Source organism: Rhinolophus sinicus, chromosome 15 (assembly GCF_057876585.1).
Source record: "Rhinolophus sinicus isolate RSI-liver-muscle chromosome 15, RSI-T2T, whole genome shotgun sequence".
In the NCBI taxonomy this organism is placed as follows: Eukaryota; Metazoa; Chordata; class Mammalia; order Chiroptera; family Rhinolophidae; genus Rhinolophus; species Rhinolophus sinicus.
The window spans coordinates 41086928-41112500 of record NC_142515.1 but is presented as its reverse complement, the minus strand read 5'-3'; the positions used below and the strand labels follow the sequence as shown (position 1 = coordinate 41112500).

The following is a 25573-nucleotide window of genomic DNA, read 5'->3' as shown; positions in this document are numbered from 1 at the left end:
CTGTCTGTCTTTAACTGGAAAAACTTACTATCACTTTTCAAGTGATTAGAACTGAGTCATCCCAAGAAAGCACCATTAGCTTTTTAAGAAAGGGCCACATAACTGAGGTTCCACAGTATTGAGCTCTTTCACCAGGGTATTGTGCCTAAAGGACTTGAAATGGTTTGAGACAGTTCACCTTCTTTCGTCCACCCACAAAACACTCGTTATTTTCACTCTTTATTGCATTTTATTTTTCTTTGTATGTTCTAACACATATTTAAAAGAAGAATTCTCTCTATATTTGTAGCTGTGAGTATTACAAAAATTTCATTTATTCCAAAGAATTAGGAAGGTGGGTATATCTGAATTTGGGAGAAGGCTGAATTATAGATAACTTATAAACAAATGTGGCTTTTATTACTTTAAACTACATATACTAACTTCAACAAAACATTACAAAGAGGAAATCCTTAAGGAAACCTGTTATAATAAATCATATGAACATTTTGTTATTAGCATATAGATTGGATGTATGTAGGAGTTTGTATAGTGCCTGAGGTTCACTGAAAATAGTTTATTCTGCATCTAAAAAGTGTACGTAAGATTGAAAATAAATGTTTAAAACACCATATATTATCTACCTATAAATAAATGTATTTGCAAAGCAAAGGTAAATTTCAGCCCAGCTCATAAACAAATTATCAACAGATTTTAAATTTACTGAAGCCCTAAATTAATGAGATATTACCATGTGTGCATAAATAACTTAAAGGATAAAATTTGCTGCTCCTTTTCTCATATGGGTATTTGTGCTAATGAATCAGGATCCTATTTACACTATTAGTCCCCAAAGTAATTGCTTATTTGAAGAAGTTCTGTCTTATGGGTTTTTCAGTTAATTAAATCCATTTGCATTTTATGCACACATTTTAAATTCTCAAGTTCTATTTTTCATAAGACAGATTCAAATATATTCATGTAATAATACCTCTCATTAAGGCAGTCGTCTTTCATTTTTAAAGGAACTTTCAGAATAGCCATATGCATAAAATGCTTATTAATTAAATCCAATCAATATTTTAGAAAAGTCAACCCATTAAATGTTATTTTTTTTACTTTAAATTTTCCTATTTGTAATGGTGATTGCTATGCTGAACATATCTCCACTTTCTAATTTTTCAGTTAGTTTAATTTATTCAATAATTATTTTTGCTTTGATTTTGCATGGCCATTTTTAACTTCCAATAATGCCTTCAGAATTCTAAGCAACCTTTTTCCAAGAGTAGCATTTTCAAGGTATGTGCATATTAACTGATTGATCTGGCCAACCTAATTGGGAGAGCGCTAAAATACGGAGCAAAATGCTTCTAATACTGAGGAACAGAGTATAACAATTCACAAAGCTAGGGATGTTATAAAAGGTATAGTTGTCGCATAGTTTTCAAATATTTGAAAAGTTGGGAAATAAAGTGCCTAAGTGATAGAAATTGTTAAGTGCCTTCATTAGATCCAAACTATGGAAATCTTTCTGTGCTTCCTTAGCTCTGAAGCTTGAAAAAGCTACTGAAGTTAGAAGAGTGGACGCAGAGGAATGGGCCAGATGGAGGGAGGGCCGGTAAGAGGAGGAGCCATTGCAATGGGCCCAGAGTCTAAAATCCAAAAGCACAGCAAGGCCAGATGCTGGGAAAGGCACACAGGGCACTATTTGGAAAGTAGATATAAAATGCAGTTTTGAAGTCATGCCTAACTGAACTATTTCTAGGTGGTTATTAGATGTTTATCTAGTTTAGTTTATCTAAACTTATTAGTTCCTCTTTTGCAAAGAAGTCATAAAATGCAGAGTCTGGATATGTTTAGGTTCAAATTCCACCCTAAGATTATCTCTGAATCAAAAGAAAGTAGAATAACCAAAAGGAAAAAAAAAAAAAAAAAGAGGGAGGCAGAAAAGGAGCGGGAACGAGTGGGGAGAGAGAGAAAGATTGGAGGGAGGGAGGGGTGATATCCTAAAATAAAGATAAGGATCACAGTTGTTTCATCCTTTTTAGCAGTATTGGACAATAAAGTACTTTTGTTATCATCTTAACAGGAGATATAGGTATAAAATGGAAAACAATTTTTGATATGCTGAAAAACTCATATACTTTATAATAAACAAATTTCATTCAATTATATCTTATTGATTCATTTAAGCAATGATCTATGTAAAGCATAATACCAATAGTCTCCTAAGAAGCTATCATTTTCTTTGTAGCTAGAATCGCCCTGAGGAAGCACTTCTCCTCATTTAAAGAAAGTAGGAATAAAGCACTTGTATTACCATTTATATAAATTTTTAATACTGAATAAAATATTAGTGTTTAGTGTAATATTGATTCTCAATGTAATACTCCTCCATAATGGCATGCTAATTGGTTAGAATTAAATCAGACAAATTCAAAACCCAGAGAATAGACCATCTAACACTTGTAATTTTTTTTCATTAGTTTCCAGAATTCCAATTAAAATGGAATTAATCTGTCACAGAAAACACCATGCTAGAATAAAAGTTCTGTGCATTACATCACAAGCACCCTGTCTTCCTTCCTACCACCCCACCCTTCTGATGAGACACACTAGTGAAGAGCGTGGGAAACAGGGTAGATCTTCAGTTGTGAGTTTCAACCCCAAGAACAAAAGCATTCAAGAGGCAGGCATCTGTGCACATTCCAGCTCTGTAATTTACTGTGACACTGTAGGCATTGTATGTAAACCTCTTGGAGCCACAGTTTCCTCATCAGTAATATTATTAGTCTAATAGTACTGACCCCTCAAGTTGTTGAGGAAATAAAACAGAGCTTCTCAACTGGGGGCGATTTTGCCCACCAGGAGACATTTGGTCATGTCTAGAGATAGTATGGGCTGTCACCACTGGGGAGCAGAGACCAGAAATGTTGCTCATCTTCCTAGAATGCACAGGACAGCCCCCCACAACAAAGAGTCTCTGGCCCAATAGGCCAATAGGACCAAAACTGAGAAACCCTGGAGTAAAATAAAATAATACATGTTAATGAGCACAGTGTTTGACACACAGTAGGCCCTCAAAAAATATTAGTCTAATGACTGTTATTGTTGTCATCATTTATTTGAAAAGGAACTCCAAATCACCCATATGCTATCAGAACTGAGTACTACCATATAAGCAATTCAATGAGCCCATCTCAGCGTGGTCATGCCTACCTGCTAAGTCATCTACTTGGGGTGGGCAATTTTTAAGTGCCTTCGGGATGGACTGAACCATTTAATACTTGACTAGTCTAGAAGGCTCAGTGATAGGATCGTACCAAAGTTCATGGGCTATCATTTAATCTGTACCTTCTCAGAGATTAGAAGAAAATAGGAAAAGACAAAAAGTAATTTACAGTATCAGATGACTGTTACTTTTTAACTTCTGCTGTTAGTAATGGCTCAAGAATTGCCTGACGATCATCAGCTTTCTAAAACAAACTGGTATTTGGATACGTGGCTAGGAAATGTATTCCAGTTAACATAAGATTCTGACTAACCACTTACATGGTACATGAATACTATCAATTTCAAAACCAGTTCAATGCAACAATAAAGTTTTAGCTTAACGTCAAAACATTTTAAGGACAGACAATGTTTAACACAAAATTTTTGAGGTCAAACAGACCTGAGTTTGAATTGCAGCTTTAAAACCTTCAAGCTGTGTGACCTTGAATAATTTGCCTGCCTAAGCTCAGTTTTCTCATCTGTTTAATAGACATAACATTACCTCATTGGGTTATTGAGAGAATTAAATGAGGCAGGTAGCATTTGACATACACTGGCAGTGGATAAATGGCACCAGTTATTATTTTCATTTTTAGTATTATTTCTTCTGGAGACCTTGCATCACCTTGGGGTCATTATCATGGCCTTGCATTCTCACTATAAAGAATAACTGTGATGTGTAGGAATTTTTATTAGCAGTAGAGGCTCAAATTATATCCATCCCCTCAATAAAAAAAATCTTAAGTCTTACTTTAATAAAATTGACTTAAGAAGAAAAAAGAAAATGTGCATATTATACATGAAACTTTCCAATGAGAATTTTTTTTTTTAAGGAAAAGGTGGATTTCCTAAATTAAAGAATGAACGATGTGCACATCTTTCTGGCATATTTTAATATAGTTGATAATCCACTTTTTAATTAGCCACCTAATTATAATTCAATACAAATTTCCCTAGGTGAATGTAGTAACCTACTTCAGAGAAAGAAATGGCGCTCTGAGTGGGCACTCCTACTGTGAATTTTGACACTTTTTCAGGTCCAATTTGTTCTAAACTTAAATGGCCCCGGAGAAATGGAGAGAGCTCTTATTTCATAACCTAATAATTCTGAATGCCAGGAAGGCTGACTATAAGGCTAAATTCACCTTTTGTCAGTATTTTTATTTTTCCATTGTTTTGTTCCCCAGAGAAGACCCAACTTTTTTTAATCTTCCTATCATTCAAAATTTTAAATTTGACAATAAAAACATTTATGATTAATCCAAGCTATAGCTCCCTTCATCTTTCCTGGTTTGCTTTCTTCTTAACTCCTCAAGTTTCCCCAACTTCCAACTCCTGAGAAGCAAAGGATTGAAAGGTACCTGAGAGGACCATCTCAATGTCACAATAGGCACTTGTTTAATTCCACAACATACCATATAAAAGAGAGAGATTTTTCACCTATTCCTAAGCCATAGATGTTCAAAGTTCCCAAACCTTAGCAGTTATTTCTTTTAACCACTGATTGTTCAAGACCTTAGTTTAAAATGTTTCACACTTACCATTGGGTGCTGTGTAATGAAATTGATTGCTGTATTGAATTCTAGCTTCCGACCAGTTTTAGTTTTGTGTAGTTATAACTTCATTGTGTTTGCATGTGATTTTGAGCTATTGTCTCCCATTAATTCCTGGCTCGTATTCATTAAACTTATGCAGAGAGATAAGTTGAAGTTTTCATTTTAATTAATTTATCTCCTTGCTTTCACCCCACCCCTGTCCCCCCACCCCCCACCCTCAACAGTCTATTTCAAATAAAGTATAGGTCAGAACATTCTGCTCCTTCACTCAAAATCCTCCAGCGGCTCCTGCAACAGTCAGAGTAAAACCTATAGTCTAACAGTGGTCCTCAAGGTCATATACGATCCAGCCCACCAAGACCACCATATCTCCTTCTATCCTAACCCCCACATTCACTCCACTTCAATCACTCTAACTTCATTACAATTCTGCCAGCATACCAGGCATGTTCCTGCCTCAGGGCCTTTGCACTTGCTGTTTCCTATTCCGTTAAACTGAATTGAATTACATAGAATTACACCCTTATCGACCCTATTTCATTTCCCTCAAAGCCTTAATTTGTCTTATATTAGTTTTATCTTCTGGTGTTCTGCCATTATAGTTCCTTTAGGAAAACTTTTATTCCCCACCCCCCAACCCCAGTTGGATTTAGGAGATAAAGGAAACAATTTCATTGTGTTTCCTTTTGATCACTGATAAGGTTTAACTGCGATAAATTTGCATTTTAGCTATAGTCCTTTCCCTATTACTTTTCTTATTAGCCAAGGAGACTGTTATCACACAAATGGTAAACTGATTGGGATAAATTAGATTGCTGATCAAAACACTCCTAGGTGAACCCTAAAGAGAGACAGATATACATGGAAACGCCAAGCTCTATAAATAGTTAAATGAGAGGATTGTTTTCCTATGAACCTAGGAATACTTTTTCTAGCACACATGTTCCTAGCATAAATATTAGAGCCTTAAACCTGATTCAAGAAATACCTACCTCCTGATGACAAGAAAGCCATAAATATACTTCATGACCAAAGATTAGTCACTGTTTATTATTACTGGCGACACATGATACATAGAGGAGATCTGGCAATATTTCAGACATCTCCAGTCAGCCATTTATCATTTCATAGTGGGAAATGAGGAGGCATTTCTATATTAACGGCCCCTATAAAAAGAAGTGGAGAAACGTCTGATGTGTTTTATCACTGAGAGTCAAAGGGACATTGACAATGTTAAAAATGTGCTGAGTGGAATACAGGTTTTGTACAAGTTGGTCTTCTAAATAATAAGACTCCCTTAAAAAAAAACAAATGTAGTGGTAGAAGACTACTAACGGCACCATGTTCTATGTTGCTGATTTCTCCCGTGTGCCCTCGAACGATGTTTCTGGACGTGGGTGCAGAAACAGAAGCTTGATTTATCTGTAAAGCCTGTAACATTGTGAGCAGCATGACGGCCTTGAGACTTGCTGCTTCAAGCCAGGTTGCTGTCCGAACACAGACGCTGGACCCTGCAGATCAGTTTGATGCAATATGCAGAGACCCAACATACCCCCCACCCCCAATTTACTATTATTTCCCCATTTCAACATATATTTCAGAAGAAACCCAAACACAGAGCATGTTAATAACTTCTGCCTGATTCAAAATTTCAAACCCATGTTTCCTTCATAACTATTATGTCTATACAAGGGAAAGACATAAAGCCCAGTAAGGAGAAGACTTTAAAAATGGGGCTGGGGGTGTGAACAACCAAGAACTTTTTCTTAGAAATGGTGGGAGTGAGCCACTGAAAAGTTTTTACCGTAACCAGTAACTTCTGTGATGCTTTGCTGAATTCCGAAGACACCATAAAAAATTAAGTAAAAGGCCTCAGCTTGGTTTTCTGTATGCTTCAAAAGGGGGGAAAGAAATATTTAATGCAGACGGTGTTGAATGTGAATTAGTACAAATATTATTAATTTAATGTTCATACTGCATTTTATGGTTAATAAACTGCTAGCAATAATTTTATATATCTTCCCTCACAGCAACACAGTAAAATATATCAGCATTTTATTTTTCCCATGTTATAGATGAGGCAACCTTTAATAAGTGATCTATTTCTTTCCTGTGCATATTGGTTAACTGGTAAATGATTAATTTATGTCTACATGAACTTTATCATGCAAAGTATTTATTTTAGTGTGAGTTGGTATTTATTTTACCCGCAAAGCATTACAGTATCCAATTATATATGCATGTTTTAAAGGCAGTAAAGCAGCCACCAGTAGTTAATGCAACATTAAGTCAGAGATTTTAAATCACAGTGAATTCCGAGTTATGGTATTTAAATCAACCATCCCTCTTTCTTCACCCCCCCTCTTATGTGGGTGAGAAATGGTCTTTCTATTAAATGACCCAGTGGCACCCGTCCAGTGATACAAAAAAGATGTGTTGAGATTTTCAGAGTTTAAAATCTTAATTGTAAAATAAAGAACCGAAAGGCTTATAATTACATTTGGCTAGAGTGGAAGGATAAACAAACGTGATCATTTATATCTGCCCACAGAATAACTTGGGATTGTGGGGCTTCTGTCTTGCCTGTTTCCTTCTTTCTTTTTCTTTCGGTTTTTTTTCTGTTTTGTTTTGTTGTTTTGTTTGCTTTCATTTATTTCTTTTGTTTTCTTTATCAATTTTTGCATCAGTAAGGTAATTGTTGTGACTGCTTCTGTGGAGAGGTATAACTAACCACACATAAGTGATATATTAAGGTTTAATAAAAAGGGCAACATCCCTTGCAAAACTATCGTTTGCAATATTTCTGTATATTGCACTCTATGGAGCTGTAAATAAAACTGCCTCTTTCAATGTTTGGCACTTCAAATCCAAGGTTCTCAAATACTCCTAATACACCCTCTAACATCATTTTACTACTCTAATCCTGTAACTCAGAGGACAGAGCACCAAAAAGTTCAGTCATTTTAGAAGTCAAATTTTTTAATTAATTAGAAATGTGCTTTCTTTTCATGATAATTTATTATGCATAATTCTCCTTCATTAACATTGATTGCAAGGCTCTTAAATTTAACCAATAAAAGTAAGATTTAAAAAGAAATTCATTGCATGGCTGAGTCTAAAGAGAAGATGGTAACGGCAGAGGTTGGGATAGAATAGACAGCTCAAGGGTTATTTGGGAGTGTAAAGAATATCTTGAACCAAAGATGTATTACATACTTATTGCAGGACTCCTGTTCTCTCAGTTTGCATATTCTTTAAGTGAGGGGGAAATTTTTACATCATATCATCCGTCCTTTAACTCTCCAGATGCTATCAGTGGGGAATTGGTTAACATACGGTACATCCACTTCCTGATCCTCTCAGGCAGGCTCAGAAACCTCCATTAGATGCTCTTATAGCACCCTGTTTCCTCCTGTTTATGTGAAATTATATTTTCATTTTTATGATAATTTAGTATCTGTCTCCTCCACTAGACTGTAAGACACATGAAGGCAGCGACCATTAGGGAGATGGGTGATGTGTGTCCAGACAGTGCTTAGCACCATGCCTGCTATACAGTAGGTGTTTAATATTTATATATATAATAAATGACACACTAGGGTACTGTGCAGCATTTAAATGCATAATGTAGAATTGTTTATTGACATCTAGTTACCATAATATAATGTTACATTGTTTAAAAACCCAAATTATAAAACAGTAGATCTAGTATGATCTCATTTCTACAAAAAGAATAGCTACATATAGAGATGCACTGATCAAAAATGTGAATAGTGGTAGGATAATGGATGGTTTTATTTTCTTTGCAACTCTCCATATTATCTGAATTTTTAAAATACTAACGTTCATTTGATCCATTATTTTCTAACTTACACATTATTTCCATTATTATCAAGTAGATGTTAAAACAATTTCTTTTTCTACCATAACCTCACTTGAACACACAATTTTCTATTAGACAGTATTTTAAACAATTGAATTTCTGAATGCAAATCAAACGGTTGGATTTTATTCATCTTGATGCTATTTCTGATTAAAATGGGCCTCTAACAACAACAAAAAATCATTGCAGAGAGTTCCTGACCTAATTTCACATGCAAAAGTTTCTGATACTGTTTAAATATTGATGTTAGCTGTCAAAGGCAGATGAGTTAAAACACATCGTGTGTGCTGGGTATTTAAACACTTCCAGAATCCAGAAATTAGCTCTTTCAAAATTAAAATATATTTTTGAAATCAGGAGAATACTTAAAGATCCAGGAAGTGCTATGACAAGAATTTTATGAAAATAATTTTATTAAACATTTTGTACCTACTGAAACATAAAATCCATTACATCACATCTACCAGTAAGACACCATGAAATAGTATTCTTAATTTGCATGGTTTACTATGGGATCTGTTACATGGTATCTATTTAGAGCATAGAAGTTTTCAAAATGAATTTTTTAAAACAAGGAGCATCACTACAGAGGAATGTCACTAAAAAATTCTCCTCAGGCTTCTTCTAGCTTAGAGATCAGTTACAAAAGGAATCAGCATTTCAGTGTGCAAGTTTTCTTACTCAGAGTGATACATTCTTGACCCTTCAATGGGCGCTGTGGATTATTTTCACATAATGAAGACAGATATAGATATGTACCGTGTTTCCCCGAAAATAAGACCTAGCCAGACAATCAGCTCTAACACGTCTTTTGGAGCAAAAATTAATATAAGACCCGGTCTTACTTTACTCTAAGACCAGGTATAATATTAATAATATAATGTAATATAATGCTGGGTCTAATATTAATTTTTGCTCCAAAAGATGCATTAGAACTGACTGTCCAGCTAGTCTTTATTTTCTGGGAAACAGGGTATGTATATACCTTAAATATAAATTGGGAGATTTGAGACATCTTATTCTCTGTTATAAAAATAGAAACAAATAGATAATGAAAACATTTCACATATCAGAGTGTAAATTAAGTACATGAAACACAGAAATTTCATCCTTTTAAAAATCCTTTCAACTAATAAAATATCCAAATTGAATGCTATTACAGCTTTCCTTAAATTCCACTGTTCCAATAGTTAATACACCAGGGTTTTTCCCAGTCCAACACTTTTTCTATAGCATTTATTATTCCCATTCACATTTATTTGTCCCATATTGCAGCTTCTAAATTGGAAATATCATTTTCTCCTGAGAACTCCAAGTCCTTACACAGCCTTATAGGAAAACTGAATTTATATCACTTTCTGGTATAACAAGGAACTAAATGGGCAGAGAACCAGATACGACTCCCTTACACTTCCTCATTTCCCACCGTCCCTCACAGAACATGAGATACAAGTGAACGTCCCATTATTGCAAACATTGCACTGGGCTTGAGTCCCAGGTTCTCAGTCTTGTAATCCCAGAATCCATTATTATGGTGTTTCTGTTTTCATTGATTGTCATCTTGTTATAAATTCTGTTAGCTTTTGCCAAACAGAAACATTTCAAGGAGGGATTCTTATATGGAAAAACTGAAAAATAATGTTCATACTAAGTAAAAACACTGTATTCTTTTTCAAAGAAAGAACTTACATAAAATCAAGTGCTCCTCATTTTTCAGAACTGCATATGGAGAAGTTGCTGAAACTCAATCTTACTTCCAGACAAGGTCAGTGCAGCATTTACACAATTATTACCTAGTATTTCCATGCTAACTAATAAAAAATATTTCAGCTTAAAATTTCAGCTTTGCGTCTACATATAACTTTAAAACTCTTACACAAGAAGACTGTTACAAGCAAGTATTCTTGTCCATCAGAAGTTGCTCAGAAAAGGAAAATTCAAAGAGGCAAATTATGGGTCTTTCCAGTCCTGATAAGGTAAAAAGATCCTGACCCAAGAACAGAGGTCTCCAGACCATGTAGCAAATGTAACCCTGAGAGAGAAGTCTCCAATAGGTTATCTTGGTTTTGAAACATCAGCCATTTACACTTTCTAACTTACTTCCCAGATTCTGAACTCAGATTCACTTGATAATCAGTTCATTGATTATAATTCTTCTCCCCATATGCTTATATTTATATCTATATATCTGTATGTATAGGGAGAAAATACAGCAGTCAATATAACTTATTAGCTCAATGGATGATTTCTTATTGTCAATTAATATATTGGCATTCTACTATAAATAAGTTTTGTAATTAATGTAAATATTGCCAGTGAGATAATTTTGAAGTCATATAACTCAGCCATACATACATACAGAGGTAGAAGTTCCATTTCTGTAACATGGGACTGGAGAGTTATTTCTCATCTATATTTGCTTATAAAATACAGCCACTCCATACATGCTATCACAGTGCCTTCCCCAACCCATGGGAAACGGGACTAGTGCTTCTAACAAATGATGGCCTTACACTGTCCTCAGAGAAATAAATTTACTTGTTCAGGTTCACCAAGCCAGCAAGTTACAGAGATGAGATTAAAACTCAGGTCTGACAGATATCCTTTCAGTTAAACTGTGTCTTGTCTTTGAATCTACTATAAGCAACACAGGCCCTGACTAGGAGAAGCAGGGGAAAGTTCCCTGGCTGCTAGAGAATAAACACCAGTCCTGTTGGCTATTTCTTCTCAACAAGTCAAAACCCAAATCTGACGGCCAGGAAATGGATGTTCTGTAAATGTCACTCTTAAGTCCACGGACATGTGGAGAAACCTTGTCTGGTAATTTAGCGATACCTATATTTTGGAGTCTGATTTTTAAATGAATGCAACACAAAGACATTTGTTGGTCGTGAACTTAAGAATTCAATGTATACTTCTTATCAGGCAATTGGAAAAGCAAAAAAATTATAGTTATTTTATCAATCAGTTTCATTTGATTTTTAAAGTCTATTCATATCCCTTTATTTGGTCTGGCTACAGAATTAGTTATGAGCCAAGTTCCCTTGATTACATTTTGTTATTTGAAATATAGTTTTAATTGTTTCCAAGTATACATTTACATCATTTACCTAAAACTAATCTGAAAAGGTCTGAAATCTATTTAACTGGAGCTGCTTGGGATAGAGGTGAGGGCACTCCTAACTAGTTATAAATTTAGTGATGTACAGATAAAATATTCTAGATTTTAACTATGTATGTTAGATGTTAGGAGTACTACACTTCATGAGACATAAAAAATTCTGGAGATTATTTTTTCATCTTAAAGAATTATAGGTATCAAATGGCATTTATTAAGTCATTTAGATTAATGAGGTCATCCTTCCATCTTCCAGTAAACCATTTTGCCTAAACTAGTTAAAACATGAGAAGCTTTTCTTTAAGAAAAAGTTACCACTGAAGACTGACACTGTATAACCTAAACAGGAATTCATTTCAGTGTTCAGCATAACTTCTCACTTTGGATAAATTCTTTCTAATGTGTCATCCAAAATGTCTCAAACTTTCTCCTCTGCAAGTAATGAAATATTAAACAATTTTTCTTATTTTTTGATTTTCATTCTTTTAATGCTTGGTTTGAATTGATATTCTTTTCCCCATTCTCCCAGGCCTCCAGGTTTCTTCCAGGTCAGTGTTTCTCAGTGTGCCCTACATGTTTGCAGGTGTCAGGGTTGTTTCCATTGACTATCAAACCCAAAGGCTGTTGCCCTCCTCATTGTAGCTCCAATGTTTGTATGATACAACCCCAAATGATTTTTTCAAATTTCCTTCAGAAATAAAGTCGGGCTAGCTGAGATAAGGCTCAAAAGCAGTTTATGCTGAAAATTCTCAAGAAAAGGATGAACAGTTTTCTCCGTCGGATGCTATTTTGAATGGAGACAGAAAGATGAACTGAATGACCTCTCGATGATCCCCCAGCCCTGTGATTTTGTGATAATCTTAGCTTCTAGCATCTCATTTTCTCCAAACACCAAAATCAAATCTGCCTTAAGATATGAGAGCGTTTAAGAGATGAAAACCTTTTAATGGAGGACAGACTCTGCTTGTTTTCGTGGAAGTAATTTCTTAACAATCGCTTACATTTATATTCGAGGCAGCCCATATTGAATCATAAAATCCAAAGAAAATCATAAAAGAAAAATTAGCGGACATACTTGTAACAATACGCAATTTATTGCTTGACACTTGCCTTTGTTGCTCTGCATTAGAAACATTTACTCCTATTGGCGTGGTTAAAGGACTCATGAACTCTACTTTCTTAAACCTAAACATCCTTCTTGCTTTCTATACCATGATTGTTTTTATTATAACAGGAGAGCTTTGTTAACATCAGTGGACATTTTACTTCCAAATGAGGCTACCTTCTGAGCAGGGTCCTCAAAGAGCAAATTACATCTGACAAGGCTGTTTGATGAAGATTAGCAGTAGATTGATCAGTCCTTGCGCTTGCCATTTAAACCACCACTACTGATTTTGTGTACTAAGCCAATAACAATACTTGGAGGCACAATTAGGTTATTAGTTTTCATTACCTTTTAATCAGCTGTTTTTGAACCAGTGAAAAAATTTAGGTAAAAAGTGAAAAACAGACCTCTCGTTTGTCAAATGGAGGCTGTGCTTGACTCTAGATTCAGGTGCTAATAGTGTTATCAATTACTACTAATAATGGCGATGATAACAGTGTCCCATAAAAACTAGCTCCTCGTACCTTGAGCTAATCTCCAACAGAGCTTTATGTATATTATTTATATTGAATCATCACAACAGTTCTCTGAAGTTTTATCAAAATAAAAATGGTGAGCGACTCATATACGTATTCTGGGACATTTTTTGATACTGACTTTGAGTGTTCATGAATATTTTTACAATGAGTTGTTCGAAATTCAGTTGATTATTTTTGTTGTTGTTTGGTCCAACTGCAGGTTGGATGATACAGAATGAACATACTAAACCATAGCATTAATCTTGGACGGTAAAAGCCCTATTTGTATTGTGACACAAATATAAATGTAAGGCAAGCAGGAAAAAAATGCTATGTAAGCTCTTTTCTGAGCTTAGTATTATTAGAAAACATTTAATTCATGTTGTTTGGTAGCTTTTCTATTGTGTGTACTGTAAGTGCAAAAAGAATTATGCTAGGGTCAAAAATGACTCTGAAGTTTCATAGTGAACTATTTTTATCAAAAATGTGTTAGTCCCTTAGGTAAATGTGCACCATTGAAATTAAGAAAATTATCAAGAGCCATGAAATATAGAATTAATATTCAATGTAGATCTGAATCGTACTAATCAGAAAATATTTGCTATAAGGCACTGCAAAGAAAACATGTTACTATTAATATTCCTTGTCTATTGAATATGTTATGGTTGAAATAATGGGTTTACATACCTAAAGAGGGTAGCATTTTATTGTGCCAAATACCGGGGGAGCCAAAAAAATGTACACATGTTAAGAGATGTTATCTATGTATTACTTTTCGAAGTTGAATTGAATTGAACTACAGTAGCAACGTATAGTATGATGTTCGCTCAAAAGATGGCATTAATCAAATGAATTGTATTACAATTTTAATACAGTTTTTTCCTTTCTTAAAATGTGTATACATTTTTTTTGGCACCCTCTGTATAAACTGTGACTATCACTCACATCACCTAAACTTCACTGTATTCAAAACTGGGAAGCATGTTTCATGCAATGGAGTCATTAGAATTGTCAACGACCACCACCTATTTTTTATTATAGCACCGACAGAAAGGTTGATATTGACTATTACAGCCAAATGACCACTGATCATAATGGCATAATGTCTGTTGAATGACAGCACAGATAGACAACAAGCTTCAGCCACAGCCCTGAATGAGCCCTGGACCACACAGAATTGGAGACCACACTAGAAATGCAGTTTTCACATGACGGGGTTAGCCAGTTGGCCTTGTTTGGATTAACTAAACAGTCGCCCCAGTTTGTCATCAAGAACCGACATGGGAAAATATGAAGTGCTGTAGTCTGCTCTCTAGGGCTTTCACAGTGGGTAGAGGGAGAGATTGCAAGGTCCCTATTGCTCCATTTCCACAACTCCTAAAAGCACAGCCTAAACATGACCCAGAAAAGGTAAGTCAATGTCATTGTACAATAACGATTAGTCAACAACTCTAGAACTAAAGACCTCAAGGTTGAAAGGGGCCTTAAAGTGAATGAATGACCATCCCATCCTACACTTTTATGATGACTGAAGTGACACTGAAACCCTGCTGAAGATAGGAATCCCTTGGTCTCCCAACATCAGACTGTTGTAGTTGATAGGAAGTCCTTAAATCAAACTATGTCTCCCAGCAAATTCCACTTATTGGTCCTAGAAGTAAACATTTGGACTAATGAAATGTTTACTTTCTCTTTGGTACTAACAAGCACCTTTCCAACGCTTCTTCATTGTTTCTGGTTTCCTTCCTTCAACGCCCTAGTCTATCAAGTCCCTCTGAATGTGCTCCAATTATTCTAATATTTAGAAACTGAGAGTATAATCTGACCTGCACAGGATAAAACACAATTAGCAATATCCTTATTCCAAGTACTGCCTTTCTCCAAACACTAAATTTCCTTTTGGGGTAACTATATCAGGGTGACACTTGAAATTCCTAAGTGCTTCTTAAATATCTAAGCCAAGTCACATGTACCACATCCTATACCTGCATAGGTGGGTTTTTATCTTTTTGTTTTGGAACTTCATAAACTTCACATTTATTTTATTCCCATTAATGTTACATCATTAAATGTGTTCAATGCGATCCGTTTGTTTTTTTTTGTTTTTTTTTTTCAATTTGGAATGGGGAGTGTATTCTAATTCTGTCATATCACTTAATCATTAAGTGAAATCCTAACTTGCATCATGGGTAAATCTGACTAGGATACTTTGTATTTATTCTAATGCCTGATTTTTTTTTTAAATGTTGACAATAATAGAACTGAGGCATTCACCATTAGAAATGTCCTTCCAGACAGCCATTGATCATTCATTGCTGTCCTCTGGGTATGGTAATTCAACAAGTTGCCAACACCCTTGATTTCTAGCTCCTATTTCTTCCTCTTAGCCACTAGGATGCTATGTGATGCCTTGGCAGATATCCTGTAGAAGTCCAGATGTGCTAACTACCCCCATTGGTTAGCTCTGCAATGCCTTCAGAGAAGGAGATGGTGGTCATCTATATGATCTGTTCCTTGGCGAATCACCTGGAGCCCAGTGTGAGCCTTACCTCATTGATTTGAGGTTCACTGATAGGTAGGCTTAGAGAAACTGCCTCCCTCCCCACTTTTAAAATCGCATCCACATTTGCCAATCCTCTGCTCATATACATCTCTCCTGCTTTCCGCAATTCCTCAGACATGTTCAGCAGTGGTTCAGTAGGTTTCATTTGCTGCAGGAATATCAGCTTACTTATGGTCCCTAGAACCTAGCCATGTCTAAAACGTAAGAGGTATCCGGCTCTTTTTAAGAATCAAAACACATAAAACTTGATGTTTTGGCGGTTATATTCATATTTTAATACTCTGCAATAGGAATTATACTCGCATATGTCCTCGCAAAGGGGCACTCCCACACCGGGCCCCATGCCACACCTATTGAGCATCCTTCCAAGTTATCTTCTGTGGTTGTAAATAACGTTCCCCAGATTTCCAGAAAGATTATTTGTGTTACATTCAGAGACAGTTTAGGCACTAATTTTCTTGTTGAGGCTCCGATGGAGCCATATTTGAATTGTTTCATATAGGGAGAAAGGAGAGAAAAGTGTGCGAGCATTAAAGAACCTCAGAGGAAGGTGACAGCGCTTCGGAGGAGTAGAAAGAGGGGAGGTCTCCAGTCCAGTCCCTGGAGGCCTCATCCCTCTGTGCCCCTAGGATGGAGTCCCTTTGCTTCCTATTTTTCCCTCCAGGGCCAAATTCTCTTAGGACCTGGCCCCTCTTCCACTAGCATAATATAATCTGCACCTCTCCCTTCATCAGCCTCCTTCAGGAAATGTCAGCCAGAAGGACAGGGGAATTTCGGGTGCAACAGCTTCTAAAGATAACAAGTAGAAGGTGGTGACCAAATCTCATGTGTCAATAAATCTTGTAATGAATTGAGATTACTCAAAATAATTATAAAAACACCAACATTGTCTCTTAGCACCAGGACTGCAATCATTTCTAAGGAATGAAAAACTGGATGCCAGGGACACAGGTCCTACTAACCAGAACCCTTGAAAGCATCTAGAATGCAGGCATCCTCTTCCACTCTGCATCCTATTCATCTTCTCTTCCCTATCAGCAATAGTAGTCTATCATTTCCATTCCAAAGATCATTCTCTCCGTGACATATACAAAGAAAATAGAAGTCTTACAATTTTGTTCTTTCTCATCTATCCACGTTACCATTCCCTTTACGTTGTAGGTCCATCTTTTATTGGATCATTGTACACCTTCAACTTAAAAAGTTCAAGCAAACAAAAAAGCAGACAAACAAAAGCATGTATCCTGAGATTTTTTTTTTTTTTCTTTAATTGATCTCAGATCATTTGGGGGTTTTCCTTTATACTTGCTATCCCCTTGCCTGGTAGCTCTTCACCTGGATCTTCTCAAAGCCAATTCATAGCATGCAAGTCTCTGATGAAAATCCACTGCCTTCTCAAGGAGGATTCTGAGACCACCTGTCTGAAGCAACCATTTCACATTGCTCTCTCTCCTCTTACCCTGCTTTATTTTTCTTAAAAGCACCATTGCTGTCTGGAATTAGAGATGTGCCTCGTTTAATTGCTGGCTCTCTTTCTCCCCTGCTATAACATAAGCCCCCTGATGACAAGGACCTTGTCTTGTTCACATCGGTGTCCCCAGTGCCTGGAACACATTGGTGTCCCCAGTGCCTAGAAGTTCCTCAGGAAACATACACTCAATGAATGAAGCGATAAATGGATTACTTGAAGCAGAGCTGCACTGAAACTGGAAAGAAAGTTATATAAAAACCACCACAGTGGTTTCTTTTTTATAGTTTCCAACTTCCTTTCACATCAGAATTATGTGCAGCTATGTGGTAGAAATTGCTTGTTTTAAAGTAACTTTTGTTTAATTTTTTAGATGATCATATAATCAGAATTGCTTTGATCATCTGAAAACCACTTTATAGACAAGTTAAATATATACGGAGATAACATTTCAAAGAACTTACTCACAATCCTAATATCAGAGAAAACAGATATTAAGAGGTTTGGGAGTACGTTTACAATTTGTGCAAACTTCTCAATGTTTCCAAGGCATTTTCCCTTTCAAATTCTCATGTTATAGAATTCTTCTAATCTGTTCCCTGAACTTCTAAAAATCTGTTCTCATAAATTTTCCATCTTTGTCTGATATTTTCCAGACCTCCTATCCCCATCACAGTTTTTAAATTAAATTTTTATGTTCTATAAAATCTCTGTTACTGCCACATGGACAACCAGTTCACCCTTGTGAGTTAGAATTTGATTTTTTTGCAATATCAATTCCACTATTCATTTCCTCAAATTTTTGGACAATGAAATTGCTACCAACGCAGATCCATCACCTATCAGAGATTCTAAAGTTAGCTGAAAATGAATTCCAGGACTGTTGTTAGAGACCACTCTCAAGACTGTAGCTCATAAGACACTTGTCTCATTTAGTATTAAGATTTTATTCTACCATTATGGATATACAATTAGAACTAAGGTAATGGAAAAATATTCAAAAGAGACATCCTAAGATATCTATTCATTCATTCATTCATTCATTCATTCATTCAATACTTAATTATTGAGGACCTCTTATATGCCAAACACTTTATGAAACACTTGATATATGAAAATGAAAGCAAAGAATACACTACTTGGGAAAAGCACACCAATTAATTCATTTGCAAATATTTATTGAACACCTACTATGTGCCAAGTGCTATGCTAGGCACTATAGCATAGAGGAATCATAATATCGATGATACAGACACACTTGGGTTTAAACTCTACTACATGCTAGCTTATAAATTGCTGATAATTTAGTTTATCTATAAACTGAGAGTAATAACATACAACTATAGGACTACTCACTATTAGGCTTGAGAAATTAAATCATCCAAGATACTGGTAATACAAAGATGAGCAAAATAAATTCCCTATTTTCAAGATACTTACGTCTAATAGATAATATACATAAAAACTAAGCATTTCAATAATACTTGTTGAATAAAATTAAATATAGGGCAAAATGTAACACTGAAATACCTATGGCAAGTTTCTTTGAACACCTGGAACGCTAATGTAGTATCTTATGAGTAATGGAATACTCAGCAAATGTTAAATAAACAAATAGAGATTTTATAAGTAACTCTTCCATAATATCACTCTAAAGTCATGAAATTTTCTCTTAAGGTAGAATATTTACTTCCAGAAACTTCATTTTAGTGTTAATAATTTAAATTCTCCTTTAAAATTTTAGAAATGAAAGAGCAAATTAATTTCTCCCTATACAGTAGGAGTACAATAGATATTATCCTAATTTTTCAAGTTTCATATATAAAAAAGAAGATTGAATGACCTAAGGGTATTTTAAATTGAATCTACTGTGGAAAAAATCACAAGTTGATCTTCAAATTAGTAAAGCTTCTTTGTCCAAAACTAAATAACAATTTGGCAGCTTTGGAAATGTTTGTATATTTTCCTCTGTACAAATTGACTTTATAAAGAAAGACTGACGAAGCTGGGGTTTCTGGTTTCTGGAACATTAAAAGCTAAAACCTGAAAGTATTAAACAGTGACTAACATATTAGTCATAGGAAGCAGCTGTTCCTTAATAGGACAAGAAATAACATGTGAAAAACGCTGCAGGAACATTAGGATAAACAAAACAAAGAACTTTTTCTGCTGAGAGTCTAAATTAGGTGACCCTAGAAAAGTTTGCAATATAAAGATTTTTGGAGGGGGCAACCAGATGGCTCAGTTGGTTAGAGCACAAGCTCTTAACAACAAGGTGGCCGGTTCAATTCCTGCATGGGGCTGCGCCCCCTGCAACTAAAGATTGAAAACTGCAATTGGACTTGGAGCTGAGCTGCGCCCTCCACAAGTAGAGTGAAGGACAACGACTTGGAGCTGATGGGCCCTGGAGAAACACACTGTCCCCCAATATTCCCCAATAAAATTTATTTAAAAAAATATTTTTGTAGTATTATACAGCTAACCCTGAAGTAATTTTAATTAGTGTTTGTCTTTCTTAATAGAAGTTGGATAGACCAGATAATTTTCCAAAGTCTTGTCAAATTTCTGGCAGAAGCTTGAGAGACTTTGCTTATTTGCCATGTGTCCCCTAGAGGGCAGTGGTGGCCCAAAACACAGGAAAGGATTTTCCGTCAACTTTGAGTCCTCTCTGGAGTCAACCTTCACTCCAGTCCCCTTACCATTTCTCACAGACGTGTGTTCCATAAACAAGTTGGCAATGGTGTGTTTATTACTGAGTACCTAACTAGCAAAATTACTAAATATTAGAAAAGAACATTGCATGAAGTATATTTTTACAGAGCTTGAAAGAACATTATATGAAAATTATATTTTATGTTTGTGTGTATCCCTTAATACACAGATACACACACACACACACACACACACACACACACACACACACCCTAGTTAGGTTCTTTTCACTCATTTTTCATGCATTTTGAAGTAGAAAATGATGTGAGACAGCTGGGAAAAGATAAGATGTGTCAAGGCAAAATAAATCAGGTTTTTTTTTCCTTTAGTTGGTTTGAAACAATCCAAAGTATTACTGAATCCCTATTAATTTATTCACTTAGTCATTCACTAGTTACCTAATGTATAAGAACCATTCTATTCCAAGGCACGTTTGGTAATGTGAGGAACAAAGAAACTACTGCAGGGAGCTTATAATTAAGAAAGTGATACTAAATTGCTCAATGTAAGGATGTTTCCAACTAGTTGCAAATGTTGGTAGCAACGTAACGAAAACCTTTACTCCTTTTACAAATGTCGTGGATTTCTTTTGGAGGCCCACAGGTCCGAAATCCTCGTCCCGCTGCAACAGAACACATAACTTTATATTTTAAAGATGATGACAAACCACAGGAAGCTTCCTAAATAGGAAATGTGTGCTTTTCTAATGCTGAGGTTTTCTTTTTTTAGTTAATGTTGCTATTTAAATATTTTATTCTGCTCACACACATTTTTATGCAAAGGGTGCAATTTTCAAAAGAGCGTTTTGGTTATTTTGTAAAGCTGCCCTAAAAGCCTCTTATAATACCTGTGAATTTATCTTCTGGGATCTCTTTTATGGTATTTGGATTATTTGCTGATTAAACTTCTTTATTCATTTTTATCTTGTGAAATTGGGGGAAAGACGCAAACCTCAAATATGTGAAGGAAAAGATTAATGATGTCAGAATTATAATTCAGTCAATATTTGCTGAGCCATTTGGGTTTTCTGTATGCAGCAGAGGATATATACATGAGTGGCTCTGAGAACACATTGCTGCGATAACTTTTGGTCAAACCAAATGGTACGGTTTTTTTGATGTGATTGCTTGTTTATGCAGATGGCGTGGGCTGGAAATGATACATATTTGCAGTACTCCCTGGGGGAATTCTGCCCATCATATCTGTAGCCGTGGTCTGCACTACAATCAAGATTTTATTGGGATGTTAGAAAATGGACTTTCAGTCCTAACAATATGGCTGGTAATCATTTATGACTGTCTTACTCTAGATTAGGAATGACATGCTTGTTTAAGTATGTTGAAACTGGTGGATATTTTAAGTGACATTGCTTTAAAGAATTAAAGTAGCAGAATCAGTATTGCCAGGGTGCAAATTAATATTTATAAAGCCAGGACCAATCTAGGAAGGGAAGAAAACTGTTACAGTTGGCTTTTTCAAACTAGCATTTTTTTATTTTTTTTTCCTATTTGCCCAGATAGGAATAAGCCCACTGTTAGTTCCAGGGCTTCAGTAAATCATCTTTAGACTTTATCAAAGGACAGATAAGCTTCTAAGTGCTTGTCAAGTCGAAAACGTCTTTAAAACAGGAAATTATGACTGTTTGAAAAAGACCTAGACATTTACACAAGACATTTTATGAGGGGAAGAAAAAAAACACCATCTAATGTGCTCCTTCCTGAAGGTATTGAAATTCCCCCTAAAAGGCAACAACAACAAAAAAAAAGAAAAAGAAAAAAAAATGTTTGTTGAAAGAGTAAGTATAAGAGTCAATTTGGACTCCTGACTTTATTTTGCATTTGCAGTTTGAGATGAGCCTATAAAATGGCTACTGTCAAATATTAATCATCCCTCTGCCATTTCTGCAAGCTATATTTAAAAGGAAAATATAACAATTGTGTACATTTGGATATATTATCTTTTGTAGGAAAGTTTCTCTTTTTCTGTTGGGAAGAGTTATATTGGAGGTCACAGATAATGAGATGATTTTAATGTTGGTTCCAACAAAGAACTACAGACCACTAACTGCATATAACCTTTATTATCAGCAGGAATTTTTCATCACGCGGCTCATTTTGAAAGTTTCCACTCATGACAGTCCTACCAATGGATCTATAATAAAGGGGCAGGAAAATGGCCAGTTTCTTAAAAAAACATCACAAGCAATCACTACATAGCATTGAAATAACATATTAATAGAATAATAACCTATCTCACTTAGAATGCATAGCTTGTAAAAGCACTTCCACACACGGCAACACTGATCCTAGGTGGGTGTAGTTAAGCCCATTCCAGATATTTCTAAGAATTAGAGAGCCTCGGGGAGTTCCCCAAGGTCCCATAGCTTGAAAAGTGCCAAAATCCGTCTCAGAGAAGGTCTCCTCACTCCTAGTCTATATCTACCCAACATGCTAGTGAGGCTGTATTTACCACATCATTGCTTTCATTTTATTATACAAAGCAGCCACTTGTGTGTTGATGGAACATATGCACAATGGTGCTATCATTATGTACATTACCAGGCAATGTACTCAATGTACAGGTCTTTGTTTTGGAGAGGAGGAAGCAGAGCCCCCGTGCAACTAAATAATGCATCCAGAGTCACTGAGTACACACGTGAGCAGTAGAGCCAGAGTTCTGATCCAGGTGTGTCTAGCTCCAAAGCCACACTGCCCGCCGGAAATGCACTTTCTCTCCAGTGCATCTCTAGACTGTGCCTTTATTCTACAATGGGCTTTCACTCCCCTAATTTTTTTATTTTTTTATTTTATAACTGCCCCATGGCTGTGCTGGCTTTTGCCTCACCGTTGTGTGTTTTCATCGGATACAAGGTTTTCTACATGCTCCCAATGGGGGTGTGAGCTCTCTGTTTTGAGTATAATTGGCAAGGCAGGGCAGTCTCTTTTGAACATCACTGAAGACCTACTGAAGTAACCAGGAAACCCCAGGGCACTCTGAGAATGAAGGCCACCCTACCTTTCTTCCTTTGGTTGGTTGAAGGGTAGAAGAAAAAGATGGCTGTGTCAAAGCACACTTCACTCTTTGAATACAGGACAGAGTTATTACTCCCCTACCCAGAAACCCAAGCTCAAGTTAATAAATAAGGAAGAACTAGGGGAAGAAGTTTTAGAAAGACTCCACAATCCTGCTCTCAGCCCTGTGAACATGACCATGACACGGCATCTTCCTGAAGGGGTAATGACAGCTTCCTAAGTATTAGATGTGGGAAGCAATGGAGGAGCAGCCACAGGCACCGAAGGACCCAGGCCCGTGGGGGTAGGCACACTGCCAGTGCTGCACAAAAGGCCACAGAAGACGCAATCCAACTGCAGTCCTTACAAGTTCTTTGTGACTTGGGCTATGATTCCCCACAAACAAGAAAGCGTTCGCTAGTGGGGGCATGACACAAAATTACTATCACTTAAACCTCTCTTGTGAGTATTTCCAGTTTAAATATTCGGTGGAACCAAATGTTCAAAGTCTATACTATAAATATGACTTTCGGAAAAAGCAGTCATTTATCTGATACAATATGTTATGTTGCAAATGCTGATGATTAAATTTCCAGTTCTCTAAGGGTGTACTTTGTTCGTGTGAGCAGCTTATTTACAACTGGCAAAAACCACATGTCTGACTGTAGACGTCAGACTCTGTTGGATTATTTAGATAAACTTACTATTTGATTAAATTTACCAGCGTAATCAATAGGGGGCTCTGGCTGTCACATTAATTACATTCTATGGAAATTCTATGGACACATCATTTAATTAAAATTTTCACTTAGTACTTATCAGAGTATGAGAAATGTCATCATAGATTTTTTTGCACATGGTAATGAAATCATTGGTACATTACCAAAATTAAATCATGAAGGAATATCTACCCTTCTGTTTTCCTTCCTGCTAAAATTATCAAGCTTCTTATAGTACCACCTGTGATGACAGGCAGGGTATGCCGAATTTCAAAGCTTTCCACAACACCTACCAATCTCCATGTCAGAACAAATTAGTATTTCCAGTCTACAGCTTATCGTTATGGCATTTTAGAGCCTTAGCTAATTCTTAAAAACATTAATCACATCTACCTTTATTGAGTGTTCAATATGTGCAGTGAATGTGTTCAACATTCCACTTACATGATCTTATTTAATCTCAGAGAAACACTTTGAGGTTTCTTTCCACTGTACAGATGTAGAAAATAAAGCACTGGTCCCATCGGTGGTAAAGAATAGAGCCGGGATTGAAACCCAGGTCTGACTCATTCCAAGGCCCATCTCTTCTAATCCACTTATTTCGTAAATACAGAAACAAGCTCAGAGGGATAACCTGTCTTTCCAAAGGGCACACACACAGCTGGATAGTTGTGTGCCCAGACAAAACCAGAGCTCAGGTTTCTACCTGTTATCTTTACTGCCATGAGCCATCACCATAGGCCTAAGCTATTCAACTTTTTATCTTGTTTCATTTCCATTTCAGCATAAAGCAGCTGGAGACATGTAAGCAATGTCCATTATCACTGCTGCCTGTGATGCATAGAGCAATCACATTTTTAATGGACCCCAAGTCCTTGCTTATCTGCGTAGCTCTTAAAGAGGTCTGGAATGAACCTGTTGCTCACTTGGCAGTCAGCGTTTGGCCTAGTTCCTCAAATGGTAGTGTTGGATTTCTGTGGATTTTACTTTCTCCCATATCTCTGGAAACTTTTCCCAGAGAATGTCATACTGTAGCTCCCTAGTCCAAGAACTGTCACTGCTTCATAAAGAGTCTTCTATACTAAACAGCACTGATCTGGTCATGCCTTCACCTTGCTTTACACACTCAGATAAATGATTTTGTTTTGGTTTTTATCATGAATGGGTATTGAATTTTATCAATCGCTTTATCTTTATCTATTGAGATAATTATATGGTTTTCTATTCTACTAATACAGTGATTTATGCTATTGATTTTTAAATGTTAAACCAACTTTGCCTTCCTAATCACTCGCCTTGAGGTATTAGATTGCAAGATTTGCGAATAGTATTTTTATTTGTGACTCTTTGTTCAGGATATGTGGGTCTATGCTCAGGATGTCCTTGTCAGGTTTTGTCGTGGGTGTTATACTAGCGTCATCGTGATCCAGGTGGTGGTCACAAAGGTAGTTACATATATTAAAAGTCACTGAACTTAAAAAAAAAAAAAAAGTCACTGAACATAAGATGTTAGACATTGTACTGTAGGTAAATTACATTTCATTTAGGTACAATTTTTAAAAATCATTCAGATGGCTTCACCTTGCCCTCAAGCCAAATTCATGAAAATGGCATTCAAGGCTTCTGTCTGCTTGGGCAGCTGGATCATCTCTGTTACCTCACCTTGTA

General features: G+C 36.0%; 1 protein-coding gene across 4 annotated transcripts in view; it reads left to right on the top strand.

Moving 5' to 3' along the window:
* Nucleotides 1-25573, top strand: part of RHOBTB1 (Rho related BTB domain containing 1) — a 113425-nt gene that overhangs the window by 14626 nt on the left and 73226 nt on the right. The window lies entirely within an intron of this gene.